At 48.4% G+C, this 22383-nt stretch overlaps 8 pseudogenes; all 8 read right to left on the bottom strand.

Annotated features, from left to right (window-relative positions):
- Window positions 1–537: 537 nt before the first annotated feature.
- On the bottom strand, window positions 538–656 carry LOC138489833 (5S ribosomal RNA; annotated as a pseudogene).
- Window positions 657–762: 106 nt separating this feature from the next.
- Window positions 763–881, bottom strand: LOC138490247 (5S ribosomal RNA; annotated as a pseudogene).
- A 761-nt stretch (window positions 882–1642) lies between these two features.
- Window positions 1643–1761, bottom strand: LOC138490358 (5S ribosomal RNA; annotated as a pseudogene).
- Window positions 1762–3227: 1466 nt separating this feature from the next.
- Window positions 3228–3346, bottom strand: LOC138490136 (5S ribosomal RNA; annotated as a pseudogene).
- A 678-nt stretch (window positions 3347–4024) lies between these two features.
- LOC138490472 (5S ribosomal RNA) lies at window positions 4025–4143 on the bottom strand (annotated as a pseudogene).
- Window positions 4144–14761: 10618 nt separating this feature from the next.
- Window positions 14762–14880, bottom strand: LOC138491024 (5S ribosomal RNA; annotated as a pseudogene).
- Window positions 14881–15200: 320 nt separating this feature from the next.
- LOC138490902 (5S ribosomal RNA) lies at window positions 15201–15319 on the bottom strand (annotated as a pseudogene).
- A 1954-nt stretch (window positions 15320–17273) lies between these two features.
- On the bottom strand, window positions 17274–17392 carry LOC138490785 (5S ribosomal RNA; annotated as a pseudogene).
- Window positions 17393–22383: the final 4991 nt, after the last annotated feature.

Raw genomic sequence — 22383 nt, 5'->3', positions numbered from 1 at the left:
GCAGAAAGGTCCTCTTGTCTAATGGGAACTAGCCCACTCACACAGAAGCAGCTATTTCCCATTAGAGAAACGGCCCTTTGACCTGGAGAGGCAGAAAGGTCCCCTCGTCTAATGGGAATTAGCCCAATCACAGATCAGACCTTCCCTCCTCCTGTTATCTCTATTCTTCCCCCGCTCTGACCTTCTTGTTTACTATGTATTCTTGTTGTTGTACTGTAAAGCGCTTTGGCGTAAAGCGCTATATAAACCTAATAAATACAAATAAATACAAATTTAAAAAGCAATTGAGAAGTGGCACAATTACTAATCATGGAGCACAAAAAAGTTTGCAGCATCTGGTATCCCCAGGCTGTCTCCCATCCAGATTCTACCTAGGCCCAACACTGCTTAGCTTCTGAAAACGGGTGCATTCAGTGTGGTGTGGCGTAGTCTCTGGTCTTATTGAGTTTTGTACTGTTAAGCATCTAGTCGGCTAGACCATGCAGTTTTGAAAGACAATTGAGAAATGGCTCACTTCCTGAACATTGAGCACAAAAAAGCCTACAGCACCTGATATTCCCAGGTGGTCTCCCATGCAGGTACTAACTAGGCCCAATACTGCTTAGCTTCCAAGATCAGAAGAGATTGGGCACATTCAGTGTGGTGTGGCTGTAGGCTTTGGCCCTAGTGAGTTTTGTCCTGTTAAGCATCTAGTCGGCTAGACCATGCAGTTTTGAAAGACAATTGAGAAATGGCTCACTTCCTGAACATGGAGCACAAAAGAGCCTACAGCACCTGGTATTCCCAGGTGGTCTCCAATGCAGGTACTAACTAGGCACAATGCGGCTTCGCTTCCGAGATCAGAAGAGATCAGGCACATTCAGTGTGGTGTGGCTGTAGGCTTGGGCCCTAGTGAGTTCTGTCCTGTTAAGCATCTAGTCGGCTAGACCATGCAGTTTTGAAAGACAATTGAGAAATGGCTCACTTCCTGAACATGGAGCACAAAAAAGCCTACACCACCTGGTATATCCAGGCGGTCTCCTATACAGTTACGAACTAGACCTAACACTGCTTAGCTTCAGAGATCAGACGAGATGGGGTGCATTCAGTGTGGTGTGGTCAGAAGCTCTTGGACATCTGAGTTTTGTACCTTTAAGCATCTAGTCGGCTAGACCATGCAGTTTCGAATAACAATTCAGAAATGGCTCACTACCTGAAAATGGAGCACAAAAAAGCCTATAGCACCTGGTATTCCCGGGCGCTCTTCCATCCAGCTACTAACTAGGCCTGACACTGCTTAGCTTCCAAGATCAGAATCATTCAGGGTGGTGTAGCCGTACTCTTGGGCCCTAGTGAGTTTTGTACTGTTAAGCATCTAGTCGGCTAGACCATGCAGTTTTGAATGGCAAATGAGAAATGGCTCACTTCCTGAACATGGAGCACTAAAAAGTCTACAGTACCTGGTATTCCCAGGCAGTCTCCCATCCAGGTACTAACTAGGCCTGACACTGATTACCTTCCAAGATCAGATGCATTCAGTGTGATGTGGCTGTAGGCTCTTACCGTTGTGAGTTTTGTACCTTTAAGCATCTAGTCGGCTAGACCCTGCAGTTTCGAAAGACAATTGAGAAATGGCTCACTTCCTGAACATGGAGCACAAAAAAGCCTACAGCACCGGGTATTTCCTTCCGGTCTCCCATCCATGTACTAACTAGGCCTGACACTGCTTAGCTTCCAAGATCAGATGAAATGGGGAGCATTCAGGGTGGTGTAGCCATAGGCTTGCGTCTGTCAGGAATAAGGGCTGCCAAAGGCGTGGTGTGTTCAAATATGCCTCTTAAGTTATACGGTCTTGGAAACTACAGTTCCCAGCATGCCTGGTGCTTTTTGGTACTTTGCGCGCACACGTCCTGCCAGCTGTCTTTAATTAATAACAGGTTTTAAGCAGGCAATGGCAAAGTGCAGGTGTGGCTTATTTTTGATGGCAGTTGGAGACAGGTGGGTCGCGTGTGAAGCGGAGCAATGTCAGCACGAACTCTTAAACTCGGCACGGCCGTGGTCTGAATCAGGAAGGCTCGAGGTTGCCGATAGACTCGTCGCATTCTGCACATCGTCTGGGAAGTCTCATGGGGCTCCCCAGACCAAAGCTATGTATTTGTGAACCGCATTGTGATTACATGCCTACTGAAGGGTGCCGGTAGTGATTTACTGCTGATCATTTACTGTCTGGGAGGTCCCGAGCGGCTCCCAGACCTAAGTTAAGTGTAGCACATTTATTTCATGTACTGATGGGTGAAGCTTGTGTGTGTGTGTCAAGTTACCCTTACATCCTGCATACTGTGACCTCGTAATTTGGGGCGTTCTAGCATACGGCTGTGTAACGGAATATCCACGGACAAAATGCAATATGATATGCCATGTTAAAATGTTTGTTAATCTTCACTAATGCAGTGAACTAGAGGGAAGTACCATTGATGTTTGTATGAGGCTTCTGCTGCCCGTAGGGCCATGTGTAATGTCTAATCATTATATGTGTCTTCATCACATTGCTTGCTTATATGTTTTCTGGTGAACCTGCAGGGTGTAGTACACGTATTAAGGTGTACTATTAGGATTTGTGGCAAAACCAGTAGCACCAAGTGCATCTAAGTGGTTACATGTTAGATAGGGTAGGGATATTTCCTGGTGTTTCCCCGTTCCCATCCAACTTAGGATTTCCTTACCCTTATTCTGGTGTTCCTAAATTCCCCTTTCCTGTCCACAACCTCTCCCTAACCCCTCTTGCCCCCATTGGCTGCCATGTGGCAATCTGTTTTCTATATCAGACGCCTGTGCCAACCACGGTGGGAGGGTCGAGTTAATTCGGCTTCCGTGGTTCGGGGGAGAGTCTCGATCTCTCTTACTTCACGCCTTGTGTGTTTGTGACAGGGTCCTAGTGAGTTTTGTACTGTTAAGCATCTAGTCGGCTAGACCATGCAGTTTTGAATGGCAATAGAGAAATGGCTAACTTCCTGAACATGGAGCACAAAAAAGCCTACTGCACCTGGTATTCCTAGGCAGTCTCCCACCCAGGCATTAACTAGGCCTGACACTGCTTAGTTTCTGAAATCAGACAAGATCGGGCATATTCAGTGTAGTGTGGCTGTAGCCTTCCTGAGTTTTGTCCTGTTAAGCATCAAGTCGGCTAGACCATGCAGTTTTGAAAGACAATTGAAAAATGTCTCACTTTCTGGACATGGAGCACAAAAATGTTACAGCACCTGGTATTTCCAGGTGGTCTCGCATCCAGGTACTAACTAGGCCTGACACTGCTTAGCTTCCGAGATCAGATGAAATCAGGCACATTCAGTGTGGTGTGGCCGTAGGCTCTGGTTCTAGTGAGTTTTGTACTGTTAAGCATCTAGTCAGCTAGACCATGCAGTTTTGCAAGACAATTGAGAAATGGCTCACTTCCTGAACATGGAGCACAAAAAAGCCTAGAGCACCTGGTATTTCCAAGCAGTCTCCCATCCAGCTACAAACTAGGCCCACCGCTGCTTAGCTTCTAAGCTCAGACGAGATTGGGCACATTTAGTGTGGTGTGGCCATAGGCTCAAGAAATGCTAAGAGTATTACTCTTATGCAGTTGCATTTAGTAATCTAAGCAATAAAGCCACTTGCAACATGATGTCACGCTCATCGCTCGATCAGGCGAGATATATAAGACTTGTGGGCCCATTCAGGACTCCTATGGCTAGTAGGATAACTTTACTCCATCCATCCTGTTTCTGTTGCAGGGAGTTGGAGAAAACAACCAACACAATAATGACTTATTTTCAAGCCTCTTTATGGACTCAATATTCTCTGTACTGCATTACATGTGAAGGTAGATTTATTACCCATGAACACATTACCTGTATGTTAATTCTATGTAAATAGGTAGCTCCAGCCCTCATGTTGTTGTCCAACATTTCTGCTATAAAAAGGGATACATTTATTTTGGAAACATAAGCAAATTTAAAAAGCAATTGTGAAGTGGCACAATTACTAATCATGGAGCACAAAAAGCCTACAGCACCTGGTATTCCCAGACGGTCTCCCATCCAGGTAATAACAAGCCCCAATATTGCTTAGCTTCTGAGATCAGAAGAGATTGGGCACATTCAGTGTGGTGTGGCTGTAGGCTTTAGTCCTAGTGAGTTTTGTCCTGTTAATCATCTAGAGATTGTGGATTTACAACTAAGACCTTCAGAAAAAGTACCTCAGTCAACTCAGTTTTACATGCAGACAGCTGCCACAAGAAACAAGTCATCACAAACATACCTAAGGGAGAACTAATCAGAGCTCAATGCAATTGCAGGACCCGTCAAGACTTTGATTCAGAAAGCAGACTTTTTGGCTTACTGCACAAAAACCCAGACTCATTTAAAAGTGGAAAAGGTCGCTTTAATGTGACAGGCCAAAGCTTACAATCAAAACGCTTAGCTGGCTCCATGGCCTAACAAGCTAAATAGCTATTTGAACAATCAATTAAATAACTTAAACATTTTCCATTTTCCCCCCAACAATTAAATAATTAAATAACCAATTTCCTCCCTAATGATCCCTTGGATCCTACCGTATCCTTGCCCCTTTTCCAGGCGTCCCGCTTTCTCCCCAGGGGCCATGCCCCTCCAGGCTCAATACCTGATCCCCCGGGGTGACCTGCTTGTGCAAACAGCGCCACCCCCTCCTTTCCCGTGTCATTCCCCCATTGTGCTTCCCTTCCCCCACATCAAAAGGGGCCATGCCCCCGGCACCAGAAAAACCCTCCCCCGAGGAGTTCTTTCTGCCCCAACCCCCCCCCATTTTCTACCTCAAACTTTTCACCCAGTCTCCCAGCCACGAACCCAAGTCCGCCAGGTAGTGACTATTCCCATACATGGACAAGTGTACCCCATCCTCTCTAAAGATAAGAAACCCCTCATATGTTATTTCTTTATGGTCCATGACCCTCACCGCCACTGACGCACAAAAGTTTTCCATTTCCCTGTTTATCCCCTTCCTGGCCCGCTCTATTGCTCCCTCATTTCTTGCTCCCCTCCAAACTCTTCTCGGCAACAACTTAGTCCACACCACCACCGCTTGAGGCCACATATCCCTAATCCACCCTAAGTCCCTCTTCATTTTTCTCAGCAGAGCCACCCCCGTATCCCTAACCAGGTCATTCTCCCCAGCATGCAGCATCACCACCCGAGGAACTCCATAGCGTTCCCTCATTCCTGCCAATATGGGCAGCAGCTGATCCCACCGCAGGCCCCCCAAACCGTGCCACCTCACCACCACTTCCTTATAACTGCACCCCAATTGCCTTCCAAACACCCTTTTCTCCGCCTCTTTGCCAGCCCACTTCACAATCGAATGTCCAACAATCCAAACTTGCGCCAACTCCCCCGTCCTTTGCGCAGCATCTGAAACAGAAATTACAACAAATTACCGACAAGTCAACTTATTACAAAACAACTTGCCCCCCAGGTCCTCCACCAACTTTCTTCAACAATCCCCTTTCCCAAAATCCCTAACGTAACCCTTGTATTTTCCCGACCTCCAACGCCCCAAGCTTTTCACCTTTTCTTCCGAAAAACCCAGTCTGCTACCCTCAGATGCTGCGCCCATCCTAAAGGAATGAGTCCCAAACTCCTCCCCCTTTTCTCCTACCCTGCCCAACGCCTTACGCAATACCCCCAGCACCTGTGCTGCTGTAACCGGCGATCCATCCGAATGCTGGAAAACCAAACTTGAGTCAACCCCACAGTGCTCCTTCCACACCTTGCACGCCTTAACTGGGCATAGAGCCTCGCTCCCTCGACCCAGCAGGACCCAAGAGCCCCTTCCCTTCTGATCCGTCTTGGACCTTTGAATCTTGATGTCTAAACCTTCCTCTGTAATTTGCACATCTTCCCACTGCAGCCTCCCTACCCCCGCTTTTTCCCCAACCAACTCAGAAATCCTGAAGGCCCCAAAAAATAACCATGTAAAACAAGCCGCAAACAGTTCCCCTTCCCATACCGACCAGCAAACTCCCCCCAAAACCTCAATCAACCTCTGCAGCAATTCAGCCGATATCGGCCTCCTCTTATCCTAATCCCTCTTACTCTCCCTTGCCCATCCTTCCAACATCCTACTCGCCATCTCCCCCCCACTTGGTTGAAAACCCCAAAACCATTTTCCGTAAAAGGAAATCCCCGCTAGCTTTCCTGTTATCGTTGCCCTTGACCAGCCCCTATCCATGCACCTCAGCAGGAAATTAATAACATCGTCCCTCCTCCGCTCTTCCGCATCCCATCTACCCCTCCAACTACAAGCTCCTCCTCTAATAAAATCCTCCCAGGCCCTCCTGTATGACTTCTTAGATGCCGCGGCCAATGAACCCTCCACCACTGCAAGCGCTCTCAGCTTCCTATCTTCCACAGCTCCTTCGGGATCTGCTGCCCCTCCTGATCTGCCTCTGGAGCCAATCCACGGAATCTCTGCCATTGAAAACGAGATAATGCATCAGCGATGCCATTATCCTTCCCTGGCACATGTGTTGCCTTAAACACCACATTCCATTCCATGCAACACAGGAAAAATTCTCTCATCAGCCTTGCCACCCTCTGATCCCTCGCTGACTGCCTGTTCACCACATGGACCACGCATTAGTTGTCTACATTGAAATTCACCTTCTTATTTCGCAACTCCTTCCCCCACAACTCCAATGCTACTAGTAATGGAAAAAATTCAAGAAATGCTATGCTCCTCCCTTCCCTCAACCATCTCTCTGGCCACTTTTCGGCACACCATTTTCCCCCCCCAAAACACTCCAAAACCACCGGCCCCCGCTGCATCCGAGAGAATCTGAACTTCCCATGTCACTGGGTCTCCCTGCAACCACATTGACGTTCCATTGAAACTCTCCAAAAAGCGCAACCAAATCCTGCAATCCTCCCTCACTGCCCCCGATACTCTTATCCGGTGATGTGGGCACTTCGCTCCCGCCATGGCCCTTGCCATGTTCCTGCAAAACGTCCTCCCCGGGGCCACCACCTTGCATGCAAAATTCAGATGCCCAACCAATCTCTGCATCTCCACCAGCATCATTTTCTTGGCCCCCACCGCTTTTTCCAGCAGTACCACCAATTTTCTCACTTTGTCGTGCGGCAAGCGTGAGGTCATGGCCACTGAATCCAACTCAATTCCCAGAAATGTTAACACCACTGCCGGCCCTTCCGTTTTGTCTTCGGCTAATGGTACCCCCAGCTCCTCCATCAAGTCTTGAAACAACTTTAGCATTCCTTTGCAATCCTCCTCCCTTTTTGCCCCGCTAATGAACAGAAAGTCATCCAAATAGTGCAACACCCTCTCCCACCCTGAGCTGAATGAGAAGACCCACTGCAAAAAAGAGCTAAATCGTTCAAACAACGCACAGGAAATTGCGCACCCCATAGGCAATGCTTTGTCTATGTAAATACGGTCCTCAAACTGCAAACCTAACAACCAAAAATCCTCTGGGTGCACTGGCAATAATCTAAACGCCGCCTTGATATCGCACTTGGCCATGAAGGCCCCTCGCCCTTCCTTCCTTATTAGCTCAACCGCCTGGTCTACACTCGCATACACAACCCCACATTCTTCCGGGGCAATGAAATCATTAACTGATATACCCTCTGGCCATGACAAATGATGAATCAGTCTGAACTCCCCCGGGGCTTTCTTGGGCACCACCCCCAATGGAGATATCACTAAGTCACCCGGTACGTCATCAAATGGACCCACTATCCTTCCAGCCGCTATTTCCTTGCTCAATTTTTGCCTTACCACCTCCGCATTTTCTCTCGCCGACTTCAAATTTTCCGCCCACCGCCGTACCCTTGGACCCTGGTAACCTAATCTGAACCCCTGCCCGAACCCCTCACTCAAAATCTTAGCCCCTTCCCTGTCCGGATAAAATTGCAACCATTTTTCCAACACCCCCACTTTAATTGGAGTAAAAGCTTTCCCCCCCCAACCCCTTTTCCTGCACCTCTCCCCCTCCCCCTGTCTCCTTGTTGAAAACACTGCGTGAGAGGGTGTTTTCCCCCGCACTTACTACACTTGTGCTTGAACCTGCACATGGTTCTTGCGCAGCTATCCTTATTGTACCCCCAGCACGCTGCTGAGGACTGGCCCCTGCCTCCACCCCCCGCCCCCTCATGGGCTGGGCGACCAAGAAAGGGCCGGAAAGGCACTGGCAGCCCACTCGCCGTATGTAATGTCAGGGCAGGCCTCGTTGGGGCCATCCATTGCAGCCAAAGATCCATGTCTATCTCCCCCCAGACCGCCTGACTGTCTTCTGCCATTCTCGCTCTAAATTCCTCATCATACCTTACCCAGACAAAGCCCCCAAAGCTCGTAAAAGCCTTCCTTATTACGTCCATATATTTAAGCAGGGCCACGCAATGCTCCGGGAATTTTTCGCAATACACACTGGCATAAATGATAAACTCCGACGTCCAATTCTCAATGGTCACTGGGACCCTCGGGCGTGAAGCCAGTTCCCTCTCTTCCTCCTTAGACCCCTCTTTAGCTCTCACATCCCTATGTAGCAATTTGAAGACATCCACAAATTCACCTTCCTGTATCTTCTCCCTGGTCGCCGCCATCAAATGTGCCCCCAATGGTTTTGTTATCCCCATGTATGGCAATTTCTTCTCCTTTCCTTTTACTTCCACCTCTTTATCTTTACCCGCCTGCACCTCGAGCCCCGATGGCTCCACCACTTTGTCCGTTTGGACCTCCACTGAGCAAATGTTCTTCTCAACCCCTTCGGCTCCAATGGCCTGCACCCCAACCTCCTTCATCACACCTTGAAAGCCACCCCGGTCATCCCCCAACCACCTATTTGTAACCCCTCTCTGCCATGCAGATGACCATTCCCTTTCCCGCTCACCTCTTTCCACGCCTGCCACCTGCGGCCTGGCATCCACACCGGTGCTCCTCCTCTCCATTCTTGGAGGGCTCCTGCTGCGGGGACAAAACATGTCAGCACAATCACCCAGCCAATAATTCCCTTGACCCCTTTCACCCCGACCCCCCTGTACTTCCCTTTCCCTATCCCACCTTGAACTTCTTCTCTCCTCCACCCTTTCCCTTTCCGCCCTGTAATCTTCAAATTCCCATTGCCCCCCGTATTCCTCCCAACCAACTTCATCACCCCTTAAATACCATTGAGGATGCGAGCTCCTGCCCGAGATGATTTGCTGATCTTCTTGCGAGCCCAGGGCGTCCGCCCCGCCACTCCCCTGACGTCTTCTCGGCGGGGTTGTGGGAACCTCTGCCTGGTCCTCTTCTCTTGGGCGAGGCGTTCCGACCTCCACCCTGAAATCCTCGTTGCTAGGGGCTGTGCTGCGCCCTCTAGGCTCTCCTTGCGTTGACCGAGGAGGGGCCGTACCGAAACCCTCACCCTCCATCTGTACAGCGGGGGCTGCGCAGCGCCCTCCGCCCCACTCCTCCTATCCGGGGGGGCCGTTCCGCGCCCCGCCCTACTCTCCTCAATTGACGGGGACCTCTCCCTCCTTCTCCCACCTGCGCTCTTCTGCAGGTATTTACCACCTCTTCCCCTCTGCCCTGACACCCCCACCTGCGCCCAACCCCTCCCCCCACTGGTGTTCCCTCGGTCCCTACCTTCTTGAGCGTTCCCCTCTTCCCTAGAGCTATCATACCCTTCCTCCCTCCCTGGCTGCCCCCCCGCCCTCCTTAAACCCCCATCCACCCTCTTGTCTATCTCCCTCCTCATCTTCCTGCCCCTGGATTCCCAAATCTCCCCTCTCCCTGCCGTAGGGGTGCAAGCCACCACCGCCGCCAACGCACCGTCTGCCGCCGCTCTGCGCTGCGGCCGGCCCCCACCACTCTCCTCCTCTCCCGTAACTTCCCCTACCGCCCCTTCCAATTGGGCCTTAGTTGCCCTGCTAATGATTTCCAGGGCCTTCTTCAAGGCCCCAGCATCCACCAGCCCCTTCTTGCTTGCCCCCGGCCTGTCATTGTGCACACTAATCCGCGTGTGCCCAAAAATATGCCCCTTTAAATCAAACTACGTACTCTACGCCCCCGAGCCAGGACCTACCCTTGGACTAGCACCCTGGCCCTGAGAAAACCTTGACCCTAAGTTAACCAGCCCCCAGAACCAAAACACACCTTGTGTGATAACCTGTAAAATAACCTCCCTAAAATTGATAATTAATAAAAGAAAAATTAAACCCAAAAATATCCTACCTAATTAGCTATTATTACTGTTATAGTCACTATTATGCTTGCCTTATGCTAATTTGTAAAATTTATAAAAAATTATTTTTTTTTTTTTAAAAAACCCTATTAAACTAAATTTTTCCTTGAACCCCCTCCCTCCCTACTACCTGGCAAAACCCGCAAAAAGGGGCCACAACAACCACTATAAGAAACGAGCACTAATTAGTGCTTGCTAACAGCAGCGCACACTGCCACCTGGCGGTGCCCAAACAGCACCGCACTTCTCCCACGTATGAGGGACATTGCCCCTTTAACTGCGCTGCCCTGCCCACCAGACCGAGCCAAACGCTCGATATCAGCGGGAAATCCCCACTGAAGAGCCGCAGAAAAGCCGCTGCCGCTCTGCTCCCTCCCTGGCCCTAAAACCCACGCACAGCACGCCCGCACACGGATTCAGGATCCACCCCAAATCCCCGCCGAAAACCACGGAGCCCTCATGCCCCCGCTCACGGGATAACCCCGGCGCGCCCACGGAAGCCCAGAGACACGGTAAGACGCGAGGGGTGTCTTATCTACGGCACCCCTCCTACGCAACTCCTAACCAAAAAGTAAACCATTTATATTATATATTTTTTTTTTTAAAACAAAACCTAACCGCCCTCCTCTGATATTACTCCCCTCCTCACCTGCTCTAAGATGCCACCTAGGCCCCAGGCACTACAGGGACGGCTCGGGAGCAGGCGACAGGACTTGACAATCGCCAAGTCCTAACCGTCGCCTGCCTCCCGAACCTTCCCTGAGCCCTTAAATACCCCCGGAGGGGCGCTCTGCATCCCACGGCCACTCGCTGGCCGTGTGCAGCGCCAAAAAACTCCCCGGGGGAAACGCTTTGCGTTCCCCCCGGGGCCCCTCTATTCAAGCTAAGTTTGCACAAAGAGGTTATAATGCCAAACAGGTCTTAGCCACAGCGACAAAGGTCAGCAAACCTGAGAGGCACGCTTTACTTCAACCCAAAACTGGAACCATGACACAAGGAGCTTACAAGATTCTCCCTATTAACAAATATACCCAAGACAGTCATATTCTTTACACGATTTTTTAAAAGACATTGGCACCTTTTGCATTAGGATGTGGATATCACGAATTGGATTGACCCATTTCCCAATTTCACCTTCAGCAAAGGGATTACTCTCAAGAACACGCTTAGCCCATCATTCATGCGCAATCAAGCGTGGCAATCAACATGGCTAAGCCAAGATCAACCAAAAGGCTTTCGGAAATGTAGCAGTTGCTCAATGTGCCCCTATGCACTCGAGACTACAAATGTTGTATTCAACCCAAGACAGGCCCACCAAATTGACACTTTCATGAATTGCAACACCAAATTCATTGTTTTCTGTATTATTTGTGTGTGCAATAAAAAATACATCGGCAGTACCATCGGACCACTCAAGACTCGGATCAGAGAACAGTTGTCCACCATAGTGAGTCAGGATGCTAAATTCCCTCTTGCCAGCCACTGGCAGAAATATCATCAAATGGACCTTAAACAGAATATCAGATTCGTAGGGCTTGTAAAAGCAGTCCTCCCCACAAGAGGGGGCAACCTAACTTTGATCCTTCATCGACTTGAAGCTAGGCTTATATGCAAATACAGGACTGTCTGGCCTTCGTTCAGACCATGAATTATCTGTTTTCTTATAATTTGACGATGGATTCCATTTACTGCAAGTTTTATAACATTTCTTTTTTGGGGTCAGAAATCTCCCACCAGCAGCTGTTTATCTAATTGTACTTTGTTCTTATCTCTTTATACCTCTATCTCCTTATCTTTTTTCTTTGCTTACTTAACACAAACATCCACATGCCAGGTTGTATGCGTGCCCACGTGGGTAACCCACACCCACTAATTGATCTCGCATCATTTAGGACATTGATCAAAGGAGGAGATGACATCAACCAATAATGACACGCATTGACCAACTCGGGCGCCCATCCCTATTATCTTAATTCATTGCCTTCTTATCAAAACCCACAACCACTCCACATGTTAGCGGGAATAAGGGGCTGCGCGCGTCCTAATTACATGGCTGCACGCAATTCATACATTGGTTTAATATTTAAGATATAGGTAGCCCCTTCTTTTCCGTTATTTTGGTTTTAGCGTTAACTCTTATTTGATTTCCTATCACTGTTCGTCGGGGCTATGCACCTTCCATGCCTTACATTAGTTGACCGTCCACTCCAAGAAGGCGGTTTTACAATCCTACGCTCCTCGTACTCAGGCTCCTCCCAAGCACACACGGCAATAACTAACAAGTTAGTTTGTGCGTACGCGCGTGTGGGGACCAGCTACTCGTGAAGCAGACCACCCAGGTAAGCCACTTTTCTACGGTCCCTAGGACGGCTGCCGAAACGCAGCCGCTCCTTTCAATTACAAGTGCTAGAGGCAGCAACACTGGCAGACGCCTGCAAGACTTCTAACTGATTCCTTCAAATCGCTTTTTTCTCTCCCGACTGATCGGAATCTTGCTTCGTGTGTATCCTGATCATTGCTTTCTTCTCCTTTGAATACCATTAACACTCACAGCCCGACTCTTAAACAAGAGCAAGCCGTAACAGCGACGAATTTGACAAATGAAGTATGCTTGAATTCATATACTATAACTTGTCATGGACCTCACTCTGAATGCGCTCACAGTGCCTCATGTGTTTTTATCTTTTTCAAATAATGGGTATCAAATGCCAGTTCGCTAATGCCACCATTGCACTTTTGCAGTTCAAACATCCAGATGTTAAACCATTGACACAAGTACTCCCTCCAATAACAAGGTATTTTCTGGTTAAGCAACTACACTTAACATGTTCTCAGAACGTAACTTCTCCATAAGGTTGTTATAATGCTAAACATGCTGCTCTGTTTCCTACCCCTCCACTTTTCTCCATATCTTTATTTTCTCACAGGATGAAACAACTGAATCAACTCCTGATTCGGTCCGCATCTGCTTCAAATTGACGGTATCTATAACTTACATGCACTAATTTGGATTTGCCACAAATTTTCCACCAATATGCATTGATGCTACTTGTAATGTTGCAATGTGATGTAATGTTGGGTAAATTACATATGCAATTGGATGTTATGTTGCCTTCCCCATATGGACTCTTACATATATACACTAATGGTGCTTATCCATTTGATAACCATTCGCGTTGCTTTGCAAACACTCCCCCCTCCCCTACCCCCCCATTTTTGCTTTCTTATCAAATATGATACAAAATTTGATTTGTGTAAAGACTTAACACTACTTTCTTATTTCAACTTATTATTAAAACATGATGAAGAGCAAGGACTGCTCGAAACACGTGTCAGGCTGTTTCAAACCACAATAAATCTGCAGCTCTAGCAGTGTGTATTTTTCTTTGTGTCGGTGCAGTGAGACTGGGAATCCTCGCTTTGTCTCTTATTACGGTGGTGCACACAGGCAAGGTACCCACAACTCCCAGTCACCTGCTGCCCTCCAAGCACTTATTACATGGTGCAAGCGCGGTGTTGCACCTTTGGGTTCTTATCGCCCATATCACCTTTGCATCAGTCTGTTAAGCATCTAGTCGGCTAGACCATGCAGTTTTGAAAGACAATTGAGAAAGGGCTCACTTCCTGAACATGGAGCACAAAATAGCCTACAGCACCTGGTATTCCCAGGCAGTCTCCCATCCAGGTACTAACTATGTCTAACACTGCTTAGCTTCTGAGATCACACAACATCCAGTGCCTTCAGTGTGGTCATAGGTTTTGGTCCTACTGAGTTTTGTCCTGTTAAGCATCTAGTCGGCTAGACCATGAAGTTTTGAAAGACAATGGAGAAATGGCTCACTTCCTGAACATGGAGCACAAAAAAGGCCACAGCACCTGGTATTGTGAGGCGGTCTCCCATCCAGGTACTAACTAGGCACAACACTGCTTAGTTTCTTAGAGCAGACCAGAGCAGGTGCATGCAGTGTGGTGTGGCCATAGTCTCTGGTCCTAGTGAGTTTTGTACTGTTAAGCATCTAGTTGGCTAGACCATGCAGTTTTGAAAGACAATGGAGAAATGGCTCACTTCCTGAACATGGAGTACAAAAAAGCCTAGAGCACCTGGTATTCCCAGGCTGTCTCCCATCCAGGTACTAACTAGGCTAGACACTACTTAGCTTCTTGGACGCGTTCAGTCTGGTGTGGCCGTAGGCTTTAGTTTTAGTTTGTTCTGTTCTGCTAAGCATCTACTCGGCTAGACCATGAAGTTTTGAAAGTCAATTGAGAAATGGCTCACTTCCTGAACATGGAGCACAAAAAAGCCTACAGCACCTGGTATTCCCAGGCGGTCTCACATCCAGAGACTAACTAGGCCCAACACTGCTTAGTTTGTGAGATCAGACAAGATCAGGCGCATTCAGTGCGGTGTGGCCTAGGATGGGGTCCTTGTGAGTTTTGTACTGTTAAGCATCTAGTCGGCTAGACCATGCAGTTTTGAAAGACAATTCAGAAATGGCTCATTTGCTGAACATGGTGCCCAAAAAAAGCCTACAGCACCTGGTATTCCCAGGCGGTATCCCATCCAGGTACTAACTAGGCCCAACACTACTTAGCTTTTAAGATCAGACAAGATCGGGCACATTCAGTGTGGTGTGGCCGTAGGTTCTGGTTCTAGTGAGTTTTGTACTGTTAAGCATCTAGTCAGCTAGACCATGCAGTTTTGAAAGACAATTGAGAAATGGCTCACTTCCTGAACATGGAGCACAAAAAAGCCTACACCACCTGGTATTCCCAGGCGGCCTCCCATGCAGGTACTAACTAGGCCTGACACTGCTTAGTTTCCGAGATCGGGTGCATTCAGTGTGGTGTGGCCGTATGCTCTGGGCTTTGTGAGCTTTGTATCTTTAAGCATCTAGTCAACTAGACCATTCAGTTTTGAAAGACAATTGAGAAATGGCTGACTTCCTGAACATGGAGCCAAAAAAGCCTACAGCACCTGGTATTCCCAGGCAGTCTCCCATTCAGCTACTAACTAGGTCCGACATTGCTTAGCTTCTGAGATCAGAAGAGAGCGGGTGCTTTCAGTGTGGTGTGGCCGTAGGCTCTAGAAATGCTAAGAGTATTACCCTTATGCAGTTGCATTTAGCAAACTAACCCATAAAGCCACTTGCAACACGATACCACGCTCAGCGCTCGATCAGGCGAGATATATAAGACTTGTGGGCCCATTTAGAACTCCTATGTCTAGCAGGATAACTTTACTCCATCCATCCTGTTTCTGTCGCAGGGAGTCGGAGAAAACAACCAACACAATAATGGCTTTCTTTCAAGCCTCTTTATGGACTCAATATTCTCTGTACTACATTAGTTTATTATTTGATTGACATTACATGTGAAGGTAGATTTATTACCCATGAACACACTACCCGTATGTTAATTCTATGTAAATAGGTAGCTCCAGCCCTCATGTTGTTGTCCAACATTTCCCCTATAAAAAGGGATACATTTATTTTGGACACATAAGCAAATTTACTGGATGTCTTCCCACTTTCTTTCCCTCAACTCTGAAAAAACAGAAGTCTTATTCTTCCCCTCAAACACGCTTCCTCCTCCTCCCCATCCTTTTATTTTCTTTCCTCCTACTAACTTCCCTATCTCTGCCTCTGCTCGCAACCTTGGCCTCCACCTCGACTCTACCCTCTCACTTTCCCATCATATTTCTCTTACCTCTCGCGTCTTCTGCTTTCACCTATTCAATGTTCGCATAATCCGCTCCTCCCTCACCTTCCATGCTACTAAACTCTTAATATCTTCGCTCATTTTCTCCCGACTTTTCTATTGTTCTTCTCTCCTCTTTGGACTCACTGCCTCTCAAATTTCTTTACCACTCTGCCATCCGTACCCTCTGCTTTCTTGCACCTCTTGATTCCATTTCTTCCTCTCTTTCTTTTCTTGGCTGGCTTCCCTTTCACTCCCAACTTAACTTCCTCTGCCTAGTCTTTAAATCTCTTCATGGGCTAGCTCCCCCTTACCTTTCCTCTCCTTTCTTTCTACTCTCCTTCTCGCTCCCTCAGATACGCTGATCTCTTCCTACTCACAGTACCTACTTCCCCTTGTGCTAACTCTCGTTTCTGTTCCTTTCAGCTTCTAGCCCCCATCACTGGAACTCTTTACCTCTCTCCATCCGTTCCATTTCCTCTTACCCCTCTTTCCGTGCCTCCTTGAAATCTTTCTTTCTTCACCCCTAGCCCTAACTCCCCTCCTTCTCCTATTAGCTCTCTCCTTTATATCTACCCTCCTTCCTACTTCCCCTCTTCTTCCGTTTCTTTCTCATCCCTCCTCCTGATATCTCTGTATTCTTCCCCCGCTCTGACCTCCCTTTCTGCTTCCCTTTCTTCTTCCTCTTATCTAGTCCTCCTTCAGAAATGGTCAATTGATCTACATACTGTTTTTGATGGTTTGTTTCATGTCTTGGTACTTTATGCTTCTTGTTTACTATGTATTCTTGTTGTTGTATTGTAAAGCGCTTTGGCGTAAAGCACTATATAAACCTAATAAATACACATTTAAAAAGCAATTGAGAAGTGGCACAATTACTACTCATGGAGCACAAAAAAGCCTACAGCATCTGGTATTACCAGGCAGTCTCCCATCCAGGTTCTAACTAGGCCCAAAACTGCTTAGCTTCGTAGATCAGATGAGAAAAGGTGCATTCAATGTTTTGTGGCCGTAGGCACTTGGCCTGCTGAGTTTTGTACTGTTAAGCATTTAGTCGTCTAGACCATGCAGTTATGAAAGACAATTGAGAAATGGCTCACTTCCTGAACATGGAGCACAAAAAAAGCCTACAGAACCTGGTATTGCCAGGTGGTCTCCTATCCAGGTACTAACTAGACCCAACACTGCTTAGCTTCTGAGATTAGAGGCATTCAGTGTGGTGTGGCCGTAGGCTATGGTCTGCAGGAGTTTTGTCCTGTTAAGGATCTAGTCGGCGAGACCATGCAGTTTTGAAAGACAATTGAGAAATGGCTCACTTCCTGAACATGGAGCACAAAAAAGCCTATACCACCTGGTATTCCCAGGCGGTCTCCCATCCAGGTACTAACTAGGCCCAACACTGCTTAGCTTTGAAGATCAGACAAGATCAGGCGCATTCAGTGTGGTGTGGCCGTAGGCTCGGGTCCTTGTGAGTGTTGTACTGTTAAGCATCTAGTCGGCTATACCATGCAGTTTTGAAAGCCAATTGAGAGAGTCCGTGGACCCTTGGCACGGCTCTGCCGGCCCCAGAATTTACCCTGACCGTTGTGACATCAGCTCGGCCAGCTGCTGCCTCCTCTGCCGTCGTACCTCGGAGGACTGTAGGACCCTCGCGAGAATTGCGAGATAACCGCCCTGCACAATCGGAAGAATTTTTTGTGTCGGTGGGTGAGGGATGTGCAAATAAGGGGAAAGGAGGAATGTGGATTGGATTTATTATTTGGTGTTAGAGTCAGAGTCTGTTCGAGTTGCGTAGCGGCAAGTTCAGTTATTGTGTTTTTCGCAGAATTGGTTGGTCACGTGACACGCTCAAATAGTGAATAAGAAGTAGAAGTAGCGGATCCCTATGAGCTTGACGTTTTAGCTCGGCGAGTAGAAGACGTATTCCCATAGATGTTAGCTGAGGCTATCTAGTATGGAAGTTGCACTGACTGGTTAAGTCTCCCTGGTGAGAGATCTATCATCCGTTAGGTGACACAGAGAGTGCAGTCTAATCACACAGAGTTAAGAGGTTGAAAACGCATACTCCACTCCTGTGAGGTGGGAAGACAGCTGTGGGGATTTTTGTGGGTGGGATTGAAATAATGCTTTGTTGTTCTGTCAGTGCGCAAGGTGTTCTTCTCTCACATGAACCTTAGTCTGGTGACATCACCCATTGGCCATTGCATAGGACCCTGCATTGTGGATTGGTGGAGGATTAGCAAGCTGATATTTCTTGGATCGTCAGATAGGTGACTGAGCGGCAGTGTGCGGAGGCGCCTGCGCACGATTGAGGTGCTATACCGGACCACGGCAGTTCGGGTGAAGGTGGGCCAGTACAAGAGTAAGCCAAGCAAGGTGGAGAGCTGTGGAGGCTCGTACAAGGAAAGGAGAAGTAATATTTGCATTGTATAACCTGCAAATTTCTCCTTTCTTGCTTGACAGCAGAGTGCCGAAATCCTCAATTAGAGGTCAGTTAACACATACACTGGTATTGCTTCTCACAGGAAGATAACAGGGGAGGGGAGGAAAATATATGGGGGTTCAGGAATGGTGTTGACCCCTATTCAGCACATGTGTCTCGCTCTGCCCCTTTTTAAGGACAAAATAATAAAGTGCAGCGTACAATGGTCCAAAAGTACAGAAGGGAAGGTACTACGACCATGGCAGCCCAACGGCAGTTTCTCTCCAGACACGCTGCAATCGCTACTTATGCACATACAGAACACATGCAAGGGGAAGAAGTTAGCTAGCTGTATGGAAATATACAAGTTATGTCTTATATTCCAGGTGGACAGGCCATGGATGATGAGCTTTCGAGGTGGGTGAAGTTGGGGGGCGTGGACTCAGGCACGCCACCTCCTGTACCACCTAGCGTCACCTCTGACAACATAGAGGAGGAGGAGCACAGATTATACCCGTTTCAGGACCTAGACGAAGTAAGGGAGCCCCGAGAATTAAAAGCAGCAGAAGGGTATTCCAATCCTATGTATAAGCCACCCCCATACGCTCCGAAGGTACAGGCCCCAGGCATTCCGCAACACGGGAAGGGGGAAGAGGCCACCAGCCCAGGCCTGGGTGAGGAAAGTCTGCGGCGCGCAAAAACAGAGTTTGCGGGGATAGGCCCGGAGGAATGGGTGGCGGAACACGTGCTGCTGCAGTTACAAGGAGTAACGACAGGGGAGGCAGAAGGGGCTGCAGAGGAAATGGAAGGGTTGGAACTGGGACAGGGGTGTAGAGGGAGGAGGACACACAAGGTAAGTAAAGACTGGCAGAGGGAAGATCCAGAGGGAAAAGTGGAGGAGGACAGGAGGGAGCAGAAGGAAACAATAATAAAGGGGCTGGAATGGCAGGAACGATCAGCTCCGACGGACATGGAACAGGAAGAGGAAGTCGGAAGGGAAGCAGAGAGAATCAAGCAGATTGCAGAAATAGAGAAGGTCAAGAAGGAGATAGAAAGGAGGGAAAGAGAAGATGCAGAGAGAAAGATGGCGTTGTGGAGGAAAAAGACGCTGTATACAAGCAGGCTCCGGGATCTCCCAGGGCGCAGACAGGATGGGGTGACAGTAACACAAACAAGGGGACACACAAGTTCACGAGGCGGGCCCACTTGGACACAAGGCACCCCACACCTACCACACGCATTACAGGTAATGGACATACATGCAGAAGCAGACAATGAAAAGGGGCCCATTCAGATACAGCAGTACAGACACACGCCAGAAGATAGGGCCGCGTATTCGCAGATGCCCTTATTGGAGAGGGGTGGGAGCCGGCCACAGTATGTACCCTGGAAGCAAACAGATAAGAAAAACATGAAGCTGAGTTTGCTCTCATTAAGTGGAGGGGTGGGAAATGGATATACGAAATGGAGAAGCTGATGGCAGGTCACAGGTTGGCGGTGGGTGATGTCAAGGGCTTATTAGTATCCATCTTGGATGACGCTGCAGATGACATTTGGAAGAGGGCAGGGTTCCCGGGGGTGACCACCTACAACACCATACACGAAGGAGCACCATTCGCAAATTGCAGACATGCAGTATGGAAAGCATCGCAGACACAATATCCCGACACATCAGATATAGGTGCAATCACGTCACGCAAAATACATGACGATGAAGATCCTGTTAGCTACATTGAGGAGATTCAGGAGCTTTGGCGCCTCGAAACTCAAGAGCCAATGGGATAAAATGATAGCAATCTTCTATCACATTCTGATACAAGAGTTACCAGAGCCGGTACAGAGACAACTAAAGAAATTGGTAGGGCTGGAGGCTAAAGCATGGTCGGAAAAATACAACTCACAATAGTACACCACTGCAGACTATGGCAAGACAAGATGAAACAAAAGGCTGAAGATAGAAAAGCAGATGTAGCCAAGCTAGTACAAAAGAAACTATCCAAATGTGCCCTAAACGGTACGCTCATAACCAGCCCAGCTCCACGAAAACAGGTAGCAGTGTGACAGCCCCAAACACAGCAACAAAACCATGCAGTGCAGCAATTCATGCCCCAATTGGGAGGAGGATATATGGGAATAGGTGGTTACTAAGGTAACTATAGGGGACAGGGAGGATTCCAGAGGGGGCGCGCAGGTGGCAGATTTAGGGGTTACCCACAGGCACAGGGAGAAGGAGGAGAGGGGTTCCCATGGCAAGCGCAGTACCCCAGCAATGTTGGGCCTGTGGGCAACTAGGACATATTTCTCGCACATGCCGTAGCCGGTGGATGCAGCAAGGATGGGGTGAACCAGGGCAGCAGAACTACCAGAAGGGACATAATGGGTATTATGTGCAAGATGCCCACCAGACAGGGCAGCTACAAAACGCATCACAACACAACCCAACAGCCCAGGTGCAACAACAGGTTATCCCAGTAAACACACACACAACAAGCACAGCAGCTGCAACAACAAAATACAGCAACACCCCAGCCCCAAAGCATGCAACTGGTACAGCAGTTGACACAACCGTGACGAGGATGGGTGGGGTAACATTGGTGGGGCATAACCCGTACAAAGGGAACGGACAGTCATTATACCCGCAATAGGACAGCCCACAGACGAACTTGCTGTGTCCCATCCTATCAGTCACACCTAATCCTGTGGAGGAACCTCACATACGGTTGGTTATAGGTGACAAAATATTCCCCTTTCTGGTTGACACTGGGGCGACTAGGTCATGCATACGGGAGGGGAAGCACACATTGTCAGGCGATGCCATGAACACTCAGGGATTCTATGCGGCTTGAGAGGTGGTTCCTTTTACTGATAACATCTCCTTATCAATAGGAGACCATGACTTATGATTATCCCTACTTTACTCCATGCAAGCACCTGTAAACATACTGGGGCGTGACATAATGAGCAGACTGAACATGGCAATTTCCTTTACAGACAAGGGCATAATTTGCTCCAAACCAGGCATCCACATGCTTCCAGCCAGGCAAATTCTTCGGGCATACTGTGGGCACAGAGGGGGAGACTGTTGACCAAGAAGTGTTCAAGTATGGAACAGATGTGGCCATTGCGTGGCTGCCCCGGATTGCAGGGAAGGTATGGCGAAGGCCCAGTCAGTATCTCTGTAGGCCAGAAACACCAACTAATGAAAGGGAAGGTACGTTTGTATCAATAGATATAGAAGGAATTATGGCACAAGATGATTGGGTTGCTGTACACGCATTGGATGAGGAGGGGAAGGCACGGAGAGCAATAATAGCACTGGGGGAAGGGTGTTGACTAACACAGGTGTCAGATGAGGAATTGTTCTTACAGGCCAAAGGGAGCAGCGAGATGATGTTAGGAATGAGTGTGTACTTCTCGTTACGGATAACATACAAGGTGGTGGCACAGAAAATGGCAGTGGCCTTAGAAGCTGCACCTTCCTTTCGCAAGGAGGATCTAGCAAGGCTATGGACCACCTGTCCATACGATGACGGGTGCATAAAAAGCATAGGAGGAGTGCAGATAAAACTGAAACCAGGAGCGATCCTGCCCAGGGCCCGGCAATACCCTCTGACTAAGGAAGCAGATAAAGGTATTTATGAGACAATCAGTGCCCTGATAGACAGAGGTATTCTGGCACCGTCAGCGCCTCGGGGTGTACCCCGTTCGCAAGGCAAGTGGGGGTCATGGCATTTCATACAAGATTTTATAAATGCTCACCTGGTATTCACGGGGACGCCACTCAGCCTGTTTGTACCTCCTACAACCTCAAACCCTTCCCTGGAATCTGCTCGGCTGGAGGCTGGGCCTGAAACACAGGATTTCCGGATTTAAACTTTGTCTCTGGCTGCTTGACTCCCTCTTCCCTTGGCGACCAAACCTTCCGCTATGTCCTCTCCTCACCTTGTTTTCTTGTGTGGTGTGCTCTCCATCCTGCCCTTCCATGCAGGGGTGCGTCAATTGATGTGGGCGCTATGCAGCCTAGTTG

Source organism: Ambystoma mexicanum, chromosome 9 (assembly GCF_040938575.1).
Source record: "Ambystoma mexicanum isolate Mex_15411 chromosome 9, UKY_AmexF1_1, whole genome shotgun sequence".
In the NCBI taxonomy this organism is placed as follows: Eukaryota; Metazoa; Chordata; class Amphibia; order Caudata; family Ambystomatidae; genus Ambystoma; species Ambystoma mexicanum.
This window is presented reverse-complemented; position numbering and strand designations above follow the sequence as displayed.